The sequence below is a fragment of the Formica exsecta genome, unplaced genomic scaffold, assembly GCF_003651465.1.
Source record: "Formica exsecta isolate Colony F162 unplaced genomic scaffold, ASM365146v1 scaffold233, whole genome shotgun sequence".
Classification (NCBI taxonomy): domain Eukaryota; kingdom Metazoa; phylum Arthropoda; class Insecta; order Hymenoptera; family Formicidae; genus Formica; species Formica exsecta.
The window spans coordinates 1,036,516-1,044,644 of NW_021849616.1; the positions used below are offsets into that span (position 1 = coordinate 1,036,516).

The window sequence follows — 8,129 nt, forward strand, 5'->3', positions numbered from 1 at the left end:
GGGAAAGAGAGATTGTATCTGGAAGCTGTAAAGTGCATGGAGTATTTATCACTTCGCTAAAGCAGCTTAATGATCCGTAGAAGCTCGTACCGACCGGAATCCTTCTGCGCGCAGCGTATTATCCTGCTGTCCAAGACACATTAACGTGCCAAGCGTTACTTATAAACAAAATATTTACGGAATGAGAGAATGTGCTTTTAATCAACTTTATAATAATGCTAAAACGAAGGGGATTTTAATTATTTGCAGAAAGTCCGAATATTTTTAAAGCTAACATAAAAAAAATAGGATTTTGATAACACAATGGTCAACATACACACGCGATTTGTTCGAGGAAAAGAATGAAATTTAAAAAGCCCCTCTGAGAAATCCTATTTGTAGAATAGGACGCTTTACTCCTTTTAGCAGAATATCAATTATCCTGATTATTCATAATGCGTCAATTAACTGAATTTTCATTAAGAAATGCGGATGGACTTTATCGTAGATTGAGTTTTGATTTGTTTATTTAAATAATTTTTTTGTTTTTAATCAAGATATTCGTAAAATGCTAATTTGTAATTATACTTATTTATTCTTCTTGTTCCAAGAATTAAAAAAAAATTATTTTTTATTATTATAACAATAGTGTATTCTATATATAATTATGTCGTAATTACGTTTTCCTATAAAGATAAGAAGATTTTTTTCTTCTTTATTTAACTAAATTATCCGAAGCATTCTTGAATCAATACGATTATTAGCGTCTTACTTTTATATGCAAAAAAAATCTGTTTTCGTAAAATATTCTATAAAATTCTTTAAAGTAGGATAGAGAGAGATTGAAAGCACGATATAATAAGCTCTGAAGGCGCTATCAATAATTCTTTCAAGCGCGAATAAAATTGCAGCCGGTGGCTATGTAATACTTTTTTCGCGAATATGCCGTAAAGCGCGCACGCTCGCGCATTTGATACGCTTCCCACGAAATGTGCTTCACGTTTGACGCGTTAAGCGCGTCTCGATTACTTACGACATCATCGATTCATGGCGTTGTCGTTGCCGGATTTGCTGTAAGCTGCTTTAAATTTCCGTTACAACGCGCTAGCTACGTTAGTTTCTTCCCCTCCTCTCCTTTCTCCCATTATTGAGCCTCGCCGAAATACCCCGCTCTCATCCATAATTAGCTGAAAATCGAATTTGCCGCTTAATGAATCCCCTATTACGCGCAATGCACTATACGCACTATTACCTGCGTGCCGATGGCACGGCGTCGATCCCAATCAGCGCGTCTGCGTTCTCCTCCGGAAGCGTTGCCACAGTCTCAACGATCGAGTTCAGAAAGCACGCAAGAATGGCCAACGGCCATTCTCTCGGTCTCTATTTATCCGACTCATCCCCCGTCCCCCGTCTGCATCTACCCCATCTACTCTGTTTTCCCGGCAATACGGCCAATTCTGTTCGCGAGCTGTGCAATCGTTCTCTTTTCTGCAATTCTTCTCGCCGGCTTTTAAACGGCGCACCATCGTCCTCTCTCAGCTTCCTCCATAAAAGACTCCGCGAAGAAAATATCCGCAGACAGTGAGTAAACATTCAATGCCTCATCTCGGAAATTGCGCGAAATCGTTCAGGCAATGCCAATTTTAGCGTCGCTTCGTGACGCTGGTCATGTTAGAATGAAGAAAAATTGAAAAGGGGCAGTTCAGAAAATAAGGCGGATAAGAAAAACCAGGGGGAATATACAAGATCTTATCATCAGAAAAAAGCCTTCCTTTTTCCGGATTTCGCAGTTTATTATGGTCGTTTTGAAACTCTATTGACTATCATCCAGACATTTGCATATTTTATTTAGTTTACGAATCGTGAAAGCAAAATAAATAGTGAAAATTTTACAGGAATGTTATATATTAATATAATTCGTTATATTTTGTATACCCATGTTGCAAACTGATACGTTTTATTTTGACTACGAGGTTTACAATTTCTCTTTATATTTGTAAATAATGGATGTTAACATAAAACATATAATATCAATATTTTTGTGAAAATAATTATAAGTTTTTAGTACATATGCATACTTTACATAAATAAATTTTAGCGATGTTTTTCTGTTGTAATAATACATGACATATATAAAAATGTACTAAAGCTTAAAATAAAAAAAAAAAATCTGAAAAACATACGAGAATTTTATTAAAACATCAAAAGTTTTATAGCATAATTTAGTTCAGCAATAGATAACAAAATCTCATGTAATCTAAATTAAATTTTCAAGTAACACATTTATGTATATATATATATATATAATTTCAGTATGCTTAAGATATTTGGTGTTTAACGGAAAATTTTATTTAGACTTCATCAAAACTCGGTATAGTCTATTAACTGCTGCACGAAATGATTGGAAAACTTGCATCTTAAGTTGTTTATAAAACCAGGACAAGAGATTCATTTTCGACGATAAGACGCTCGCTGTGCTGAAGTTTATTACGGAATCTTGGACTTTCGTTAAATAACTCGAATACCTTTCTTTCGTTTCGGTAGCGATAGAAAAAAGTACGCGCAGCTTCACTCAAAAGGAGCCATTTAATTTATCGAGCGTAATGACGTTTCTTCGATAGATTTTTCTTAGCAATTTGCATATTATTGAATCGGAATAATTATCAGAATGACTATCAATAATTTAAACTTAAGTTTGTCTCATTATACATCGCTATATTGAAAATAGAAATGTAGGTTATTTTACAATGACACATTTTATAAAAGTATATATCGGTCATACTACAGAAAAATTTAAATGCAAAAATTAAGATACTATATGTTCCTATTAAAAAATCAGACATTTAACTTTTATATTATATAGAGATATTTGCATTAAATATTGTATGATGTATTCCACACATGTTTCTATCGATTCAATGTTACTAAAGTATAACTACACAATAGGTTGGCATCGGCCCAAAAGAGCCAAGCCCAATTAGTAATCTAAGCAAGTTAGTGACCGATATCTAACGCTTCTCGAATTGAATAGGGCAACGGACAACAATAACACTATTCGCCATCATGTCACGTGAAGCGACAGGGCCATGTCATGTCGACAATAACAATTTCTGTCATTTACATTAATATATCTCACAGGCGTCTTCCGACAATTTCGCAATCATTAACTAAGCGATTCCTGAATCCATCTCACTCAACTTACAACAGTGACTATCCGTTTGGGTTTTACTAGCATCTGCAGTAGGAATGATTTCTTGTACCTGAGATGGAGCTTAAAGTCCGTAAGTGATAAATTAATTTTCTCGTTAGAGCATTCTCAAGTTTACGAATTTCTGGTCGTATCTCAACTATATTTCCTATATGCAGTTTATTTACAATATTATATATAATCGATAGAAATATACTTTGAAAAAGAAAACATACATACATTTGGAAGTATATTTTGCGAAATAAAAATGCTACTACTTTGTTTTAATATCAAACAAAAAAATACTTTCCAGTTAGAAAATGTGAAATAATATTTTTAAAGCTGAAATTGTTAGGTAAAACAATAGCCTCGTTAAAAGTGAATAGAATAATATGTCTCAATTTATCGTCTCTTTCAACATGTGCTCTTTGTACTCTTAAAAGAAAATTGTAATTACAAGATATAGAGAGAGACATGTATAAATAAATTACTACTTGTATGTTTGGTATAGAATATTTCGATAAAGATAAGGAAGTCGAGTACTCTTATTCTTGATGAAATATGGTTGGCCCTGCGAATGAATAAATTCTCGGGACAATCTGACCGAATAAACCATGCGAAATAGTGTATGTGGCGGCAACGATATTTTACGTTCGACTTGCAGTATAGTGAACATATTTTCACATTGTGGCATGACGACAAATGCGCTTATACTTAATTTATTTAATCATGCATTGATACTGTATCAATAATAAATTTCCTTATTATTAAATAATCTGATATAAGAAAAAATGTTAAATACAAACAAATCGTAATCAAATTAGATTGCTAGGCATATATAAAAAACAATAAAAATAATATAAAAATTTAGAAAATAATTCTTAACAGAAAAATTCCATTTAGTCATTATTATTACACTACATTTTTATTAAATCATTAAATATTGACGTTATTTTAATCAGGAGTAAGTAGGAATATTTTCCATTACTTTTGTTCAAATATTAGTTAATAATCGTTTCTATGGAAGAAGCAAAGCAGAAATATTTCATATCTAAAAGTAAGCAGATTTGTCATCATAAAATCTATAATAATTACATTAACAGAATCATGATTACACACGAGATTGAAGCGTTTCGATTAAAGCGATGTCGTCGTGGAACCGGACGATGGCGCGCCATATGCGCGATCGATGGAATTCAATTTTCCGCGAGAAAAAACTCCTCAATCTCGCTTTAGCAGGTGCTTAGAACTTTACGGGGAATATAAAGGCATATACGGATGGAGAGATCCTATCGTCGCGAGTAGACTTCTTCCTTTCCGATTTTGCTGGTCAATTCTATCTACGAGTGGTACCGTCATTCGAAGAAGATCGCGCGTTCACCGGATAATCCTAGCTCTTCTTACGATAGCATATACTGACCGTTTTTAGGCATCGTAGATTGTTCGAGAAAACGCGGAAACGAATATCGATTGTTATGCCTATTCCCATTCATTATTCCGTATAATAGAAACATCTCTTATTTCTCGATGAATCTGTTTATTAAAAAAAAATGATAAAATAGATATAAAGAATAACAATTTTTTCTCCCATTGTCGTCTAATTTTCTCGAGATTTCGGAGAGTCCTTTACTGCTTCTAGTTGGGAAATAGTACATACGTATGAACTTCTTTCTCAGGTACTTTTAATATTTATATTTCTCGAGTTTAACGTTCTACTTCGGATTAAATGTAGGTTTTTCTGTAATATTTTGCTATGTCTATCGTGCGTTTTCTTGCGCGAAGAGATTATTTTAAACCTTTTTAAACAGGACAATTAGAATATACGATAAAGTTTGCAACAATACTATGATACATTAATGGACGCTTTCTATATTGCACTATTTGGTAAAATATAGTTCCAATAAAATTACAGGTTAATGATATCGGCCATTCAGATGATACATAAAATATTTTCTCGTTAAGATAAAAGATGGTTTAATAGCGTACAATACATAAATAACGCGAATTAGTGCGGTAAAATAAATCGATTATTTGCATTTAGATGTTATAAACAAATAACTCTGACATAAATATTAAAAGCTAATTAAACGATATTTAATACATAAATTATATACAACATTTTTTTGATATTTTATAAAAAAGAGATATAAATAATATGTGATTATTGCAGATATATGTACAGATTCGCATTTATATCATAATTTTAGCATTAAATACCTAAATTTCAATCAGATAAAATACTTTCATCGTGAAATATATAAATTTCAGAATTAAGTGATTACATTTAATTTGGAATAAAAGACATGTTCATGCTTTATAAATATGGTTCTTTAATAATTACTTAAAATATTGATTAAATATAATAATTAATTTATAACAATAAAAAATAATAATACCAATGATAAAAAATAAAAGCGCGCAGAAATCGAGAGATGTCATCAAAATAAAAAAGTTAATCACATTTGGTTTTCTGTGTTGTATGTGTGGTCTGTCCTCTCTATTTTTCTACATTTTGCACTGTGAATTTTTCCAGAAAAATTTTTCTCTTTATTTCTTATGCAAATTCCTCGGTATTTCTTCTAGTATATATACATACGAATACATTACGAATATTTCGTTCTACTGTTTGCAAAACACTCTATGTTTGCAGACATTGTCTACATATTAAATGGACAGAGACAATTCAATCCGATAGAAACAAGTTTGCCAGAAAACTTTTTAATGTTTACAGTTGTCGATTTTGATACAATTCTTTTTATTTATATCTCTCGGTTGCGTTTGATATAGTTTTCTTAGTTTAAATCAGATTGAAAGTAAGTCACTTTAAATCTTTTTAGTCTGACATATTAAAATATGTATTAAAATTAACTATTGCGATGTTCAGCAAACTAGTTCAGGTTTACAGACTGTGAACTTCCGTTCGACGAAATGCGAAAATGGATACTGGCCAAGTTATAGTATAATATTTTCTTACGGAAATATGTCTTCTGATCAACTTCGCGGAAAATTTCTCTACACACAATATGTATATATCCTTCTACGAACAGATATCACAGGTTTATGTTGCGCGAACACGAAAGAATGTCGAACAGAAGCGGGAACAGTAACGCATAGAATAATATTCGGAAAATGATTTTTGAGTTTTAATTTTATATATTACTATCATGTATTCACGAATACTATTAAAATACACATATATTATAATATTTATAAAGTCGATTTAGATAATATCGCAACGCTTCTAATGCAAACACTTTTTTATAAATAACAAATGTTTTATGTATCGCGATATTTTTTATTCAACACGTATATTTCTCTTTATCGCAAGAAATGGTAGCGTGACAAAGGGGTAAAAAATGTGTGGTTATCAAGGGGGATCTGAACGTCTTTGGAGTTCACGATCAATTCCGATCACGAGCCCTACAATCATCTCGCGGCACAGTCGTCGGATTATTCTGACTGACGGCGCTTCTTGGTGGCTTTCAGGTAGTCCAAGTGAGGTAGAAATACGTACGATAGTTACCGAGCGTTATTGACGTGCTGTAGTTACTTGACCGTCATATGTACGCGTGTATGTATGTATATATGTATGTGTTTGTGTTGTACATATGTCGCAGCTGCTGACCGTGGCAAGTTTTTATCAGTTATAAGTTATGAGCATCCGGTGCGTGTTAATGATTGTTGATATCGAGTGAATCATTGACGTCATGAACTTTATAACGCCTAATTTCGTATAGGTAATACGCATCTCTCTCTATCTCTCGCGCACGAGATGTTCGTAATAACTATAGTGATGAGGGAGCCGAGCTAATGGGAGTATTCATTGTTTAAGCTTTTAAGCCGATGTCATGCATTAAAATGGCCCTATCAGCGGAGATGCGAATTTTACGGCAATGAAATAATTGATGCAAAGATACTTAAAAATATACAGATGTTTGTTATGGATTTTGCATAGGGAAGTCATTCTAACAAAATGTGAAACCTATGTTGAAAAGCACAAAATATATAGATATAACAATTTTTTCAGAAAGGAATGAAATTCCATGTGAAAAGGACAAAAATGTATATGCAGTAATATAAATTTTCTGCTTTTAAAGTCATTAGAATTGTAAATGGGATATTACAATAAAAGCTGGTTTTATATGAGATTAAAAGAGGGAGTCCATAATTTATGTTTTCATAAAAACAGTATTTATATACGTAACTACATTTCTATAAAAATATAAGAAATTTTATTTATAGATATGCAAAATACGCAGAAAAAAAGCAAAGTTTGCCTTTCTATATTATATATGTGCATTCTGATCATAACATGATTTTGCACTCAAATTTTTGTATACTGAAACATTATTTGGTGTTAAGACAATCTAAAAGAAAAAAAAAATTATAACAATTTATGTGCTTTATTTTATCATTTACCGTTTTTTAAATTCATATATTTTTACAGGATATAAATTTGCTAAATCTTGTTAAATGTCGCGATTTATTTCGATTACGCATGAGATATACTTCCTTATTTATAGAACGAATCTTTGTATAATATAATCCACGTATGCAGAAATAAGACACGAGTCATTAATGTAATAATAAGCATACAGATTGTAGTGTAGTAGTTACGCGCAGTAGTTACTGTTTGTGTTCTACGGACGTATCAGTAGTTGCGGATCGCCATGTCGGACAGTAGTTACTAACCGTTATAAACGGACAGTGATTACTGTTCATTATATACGGACAGTAGTCCAACTGTTATGGCTAACAATTGTGACAGCTGCATTGACGCAATCTATATTCCCACTTATTATATCAAATAAAAACCGTAGCAAAATATTCTTTTTTGTCATATATAAAAATAACTAAAAGCAATAAACATAAAACTCATTTTAGTTATTCGCGCAATATAACTAGAAATAATATGAAAAATTCTTGTGAAACATATATTTTTATATAATATATTATATTATAT

General features: G+C 31.8%; 1 protein-coding gene and 1 long non-coding RNA gene across 2 annotated transcripts in view; one reads left to right on the top strand and one right to left on the bottom strand.

Annotated features, from left to right (window-relative positions):
• Window positions 1-1,514, bottom strand: part of LOC115235722 — a 2,403-nt gene extending 889 nt beyond the window's left edge. Inside the window, exons 1-2 of the long non-coding RNA XR_003884081.1 lie at window positions 1,232-1,514; window positions 1,013-1,166 (exon numbers count right to left, since the gene is read on the bottom strand). This is a non-coding gene — a long non-coding RNA (uncharacterized LOC115235722). The remainder of the gene's footprint in view (window positions 1-1,012; window positions 1,167-1,231) is intronic.
• The window catches only part of LOC115235721 (lachesin-like), a 79,995-nt gene that overhangs the window by 62,632 nt on the left and 9,234 nt on the right, over window positions 1-8,129 (top strand). The gene's annotated exons all lie outside the window — the stretch shown is intronic.